The 5,244-nt window shown below is 45.3% G+C and overlaps 1 pseudogene across 1 annotated transcript; it reads left to right on the forward strand.

Annotated features, from left to right (window-relative positions):
• Positions 1-533: 533 nt before the first annotated feature.
• On the forward strand, positions 534-917 carry LOC308440259 (calmodulin-alpha-like; annotated as a pseudogene). Its single transcript has one exon. The product of its transcript is annotated as a calmodulin-alpha-like (transcript).
• The last annotated feature ends 4,327 nt before the right edge of the window (positions 918-5,244 follow it).

Genomic DNA, 5,244 nt, shown 5'->3' on the forward strand with positions numbered 1-5,244 from the left:
CTTGGGAACTTAAACTTTACTTGACCCCTAACTCAAAATGGAAGTCAAAATAGATGTAGGTGTCTCTCTTATGTTGGGGTTCATGCCAGGACAGCTTATAAAGGCAAATACCCTATAAGCTCATACACAGGAAGTGCTGTTGGGTGGCTGGTTTGGGTCCAGGTTTATTGTGAGTTCTACTGACTTCTATCGTGATTGGTTTCCTACGGCACAGAACATAACAGACTGTAATCAACTTGGGCACGAAACGTTTTCTTATATTAGTAAAGACACAAAATGACAGGCTATACTGTTATGTAAGTCTTAACACTAAAAAGATGAAGCTGACAAATCTTTATATGAATAAGAGTAAATAAAGACTTGGATTTACCAAAATCAGAAGTGATGGTAGAGATATTACAAGTGGGGGCTGTTCGGAAAGAACCTAAACAAATATTCAGTGGCAAAGAGCGTGGAGGCTCGGACGAGCGGCTGCGCTCCAGCGCCCGCCAGAGTAACCTCAGTCCCCGAGCTTTGGATGGCGGTGCCTTGCCATGGCTGACCAGCTGACCAAAGAACAGATTGCAGAGTTCAAGGAAGCCTTCTCCTTCTCTGACAAGGTCGGAGATGGCGCCATGACCACCAAGGAGTTGGGCAGAACCCCACTGAGGCTGAACTGCACGGTTAATGCAGTGGATGCTGGTGGCAATGGGACCATTGACTTCCCAGAGTTCCTGACCACGATGTGCCCGGAAAGATGAAGGATACAGTCAGCGAGGAGGAGCTACAAGAGGCCTTCCGTGTCTTTGACAGAGATGGGAATGGCTAAGTCCGTGCCGCCAAGCAGCGTCACGTCATGACGAACCTGGGGGAGAGGCTGGCCGATGAGGAAGTAGATCCGGGAGTCTGACAGTGATGGAGATGGCCAGGTCCGTTAAGAAGGGTTTGTAAGATGATGGCTCTGAAGTGAAGGCCATGCTGGGTTCTCCTAATTTCACACTCCTCTCTCTTCAACACTGCCTCCTGCGTACCCAGTCCTAGTGAACACCCATTGACTGAGAATCTGATAAACCAACAAAAGATTTGCCCCCCAAAATAAACAAATAAATAACGACATTCTGGAACAAATAAATTCCTAAAAACAAAAACAAAGCGGACCCCCCCCCAAAAAAATGTAATCTCACAGTAGATCTATATGACAAAAGATTAGATTAGGGCTCCCAAAAAATTTACAAAAGTTTCTGAAAGAGGAATTTCTCACAAGAAATGGGCCCCAGGGACAAATGAATTCTCTGATGGCTCCCTCCAAACCTTTCAGAACTAGCCTCGTAGACCAACGGCAGAAGGTTTGACTAATTACGCATGATGCCCAGGATTCAGTCTCCAGCAACAACACACACCACACACACACACACACACACACACACACAAAGCAGGAGATAAAGAGGTCACTTAACAACTCAGTTCTGAAGCCCAATAATACCTAAAGCATCAAAACAAGAAAAGACCATTCACCATAAATATACATCAGGAACTTCACGGAGGAGGAGTGTTAAGATGGAAGAATCTAGGAAAGGGAGGTCATGCTATGAAACGTTGCCTTCTGGGTATGGTGTAATGTGGCTGTTAAACCATGAACCCAGCAGCTGTGGAAACCTGAACATGACCTACTTTATCTAATTATAGATGGAAGAAAGCAATGGTGTCCGTTAATGAGCTAGGGTAGGAGGTGACAAGCTCTGTGGTGGCGTGGTCACTAGTAAGTTGGCCGTATGCAGATAAGCGACGTTAACCAAACTGGATGGATTAAGAAAGATGAAGGCAGTAAGGGGACTCATTTCAAAGAAAAGGGGGTGAATGAGAGTAGGAAAGGTTAAGGATAACATGGGTTATCACAACACACTGTGTGCATGTGTGAAACTGTGTGCCAACCCCTTCTCCTCGGGTCTTTTTCAGCACAGTGCCCAAGCACACTGACACACTTATGCAAGGAAAAGACGGCTGGGAAATGAGGTAAAAAGTATCTGTTTCTAGAGCGTTTTATGTACAGTCCTCCTTAAGAAACACACAGATGCCAGAGAGATCAAGATGGCTTACTATCTCTTAGGAAGAATATCAAACAAAACCAAACTGTATCCCAAGGTGGGAAGTAGTGACACAGGCCTTTAATCCCATCCCTCAGGAGGAAGAAACATTCAGGGACCTCGGCGATCTAGGACAGCCTGGTCTACAGAGTGAGTTTGAGGCCAGCCTGGTCTACAAAGAGAAACTGTCTCAAACAAAAAAAGAGGCAGGGGGGGGAATATAGGACTTTATTAAAGTCACAGATATACAGATGTGAGATGCTAGCATAGAGACCCACACTGACAACTGCGACTTCAGCTCCCGGGCCATGAGGCCTCCCAGGGAAGCAGAGGCTGCACTGCAGTGCCCTCATCACAGATACAGACTTAAGCAACAGGAAAAGAAAAAGCGTAGTGCTCATGTAGGAGCTTCCTAGTATCTATGCCATGGCCTCGCTGGAACGACCACAGTTCAGTGACCCAGTATCAAGGCATTAAGGCCATGATAGCTGTGGTGACCTCCACAATACCAACGTACACCCACAGACACCACATCACGGAAGACAGCAGTAAGTCAAAGATACAGTTGAAAGCCTCAACAAGATACTGGATTGAGAAGCATTTCTGATGTTGAAGGTGGGTCTTTTGAAATGCACTGGTCACCCTTTAATCCAAGTACTTGGGAGACAGAAGCAGGAGCCTTTCCTGGTCTACACAGTGAGTTCCAGGGCAGCCAGGGTTACACAGTGAGACCCTGTCTGGGATGGGGGGTAGGGGTGGAGAGGGGGCTAAAAGTCTGAAACTTTAAGGAAAATTAGGTGTAAATTTTTGTGAGTTTAGAGTAGCTTTCGTTTCTTTTTTTTAAGATTTATTTATTTTAGGTATTTGAGTACACCGTAGCTGTCCTCAGACACACCAGAAGAGGGCATCAGATCTCATTACAGATGGTTGTGAGCCATCATGTGGTTGCTGGGAATTGAACTCAGGACCTCTGGAAGAGCAGTCAGTGCCCTTAACCACTGAGACATCTCTCCAGCCCTAGATTAGGTTTCTTAATATGATACCAAGAAAAACAAAACAAACAGATTTCATAAAAATTTAAATTTTTGTTGAGTCAAAGGAATACATGGTATCAAGAAAAAAAGACAAACCACACAATGTGAGGAGATATTTGCACAGCACACCTGGCAGCAAATCTTAACGGACTCCATACAACTCAGAAAAGATGCAAATAGCTTCATTAAGATAGGAAAGGGCTTGCATTGCTGGTAGGGATGTGAAAAGATGCTTTTTATCTGTCTCTGGGCAGCGGTGAGTTGGAAAGAGAATTCCTTTCTCCTTCACACCTGAGACAGCTATCATCAGATGTCAACACAGCAAAGCCAACAAATGGCTAAGCCTTAGCGAGGGCCTGAGCACCTAGAAACCCCAGAACCCCAACACACATGATCACAGCACTGTGGGACCTGGTGCCAGAAACCTCACACAGCGGCCTCTGCCACCTCCACCGCTTGGTCTCTCTGGGTCCGCCTGGGTCCGGCGGGCATGTGCAAGCTCAGACGAGCAGGGAGGAGACCCAGCTCAGCTGCTGCTTCACTGCTGGGTCTAGGAGACCCGCCTCGCTTTGCTGCTGGGCTCGGCGGGGCACACCACAGCTACCGGGCTAAACAGAGCCAAAGAGAGGTTTCTGCACCAGATGCAAGAAGCTTCGGAAGAGGAAAAGTCTCTTCCCAATCTGCGGTGTTATCAGCTCTTTAGAGCAAAGGATCTCAGGCTGTGAAATGATTCTTAACACACGTCTCTTTTACTTTTCACCCAAGCTCCCGTGTATATACAGTTTTGAAATGGTTCCGAGTATGACAACAAGTACTTCCTGTTGGCTTGGCCTGAGGGCTGGGGAAGACCTTGTCTACATATTTGGGGACGGCCCTGCTTCTGCCTAGGTTACATGACCTGCGGTCACGTCTACCTGCAGGGGAGGGATTTGAGGTGTGGTCAGTGCCCAGAGGGGCAGTGTGGTGCTTATAACTAGGATCCCTGATTCACCGGAGTCCAGGAAGGTACCTGCCGCCTCACTCACCATTTCCGGGGCACCACCCACAACAAACAGAAACAAGCTGAATGCCCATTCTAGAAAATTCCACTCAACTTTATCACCTCTTCCTTCTCACTTTACACATCAAGTTTTGTCCAACTTTCATCCCAGCGATGAAAGAAGTGTGTGTTAAGCTTTCTTACCATGCTTTTCGAATTTGTCTGTCCTACATTTAACTGTGTGCAAATCTGCTCTGTATATATTGAGGGTGTGTCAGATTTAGAGACATTTACAACTGTTACAAAGCTGTTCGTTGTTTTCCATGGTTGCTATGGTCCAGAGGGTCATGGTGAATGCCCGATTAGTGGATATTTTGATAATTTCTCCATGATAAGTTACAAGATCACATCTGTGAGCCTCATTTTCATTAGCTGATCAATATATATTCTGAATCTTTGTGTTTATATAAAGGTACCTTGATACACATGGATTATCAACATCAGATCAAAGACTAAAGTAGCTATGAACGTGGTGACAGAAATGTAAGAAAAATAGACTTTAAACCTACAAATCGTGGTGCATACCTTTAACCCCATTCTCTCGAGTAGCAGATCTCTGAGTTCAGAGCTAGTCTGGTCTACATAGGGAGTCTAAGGCTAGGCAGTTTTCAGACACTGTCTCAAAACTACAGCAAAAAGGCCTGGAGAGATGGTTCAGTAATTAAGAACACCCACTGCTCTTTCATAAGACAAAAGTTCAAGTCCCAGCACCTACATGGCAATTCTGGTGGCAAACACACTCTTAAAAATAAAATCTTATAATAAAAATTTAAAAATAAAAATAAACCCGCTGCTTAAAAAAAAAAAAAATAGAGGGCTGGAGAAATGGTTCAGTGGTTAAGAGCACTGACTGCTCTTTCAGAGGTCCTGAATTCAAATCCCAGCAACCACATGGTGGCTCCCAACCATCTGTAATGGGATCTGATGCCCTCTTCTGGTTTGTCTGAAGACAACTACAGTGTACCCGCATACATTAAATAATTCTTGAGAAAAACAGAAACAGAAACCCATGAAGAAAGAATACTAAAAGAACAGGAATGAAGAGGTCCCACCATACAGAGAAGCTAGCCTCAGACCAGCAGTTGTCTGGTAGGAACAGTGGATGCAA

This window comes from Micromys minutus, assembly GCF_963924665.1.
Source record: "Micromys minutus genome assembly, chromosome: 31".
Lineage (NCBI taxonomy): Eukaryota > Metazoa > Chordata > Mammalia > Rodentia > Muridae > Micromys > Micromys minutus.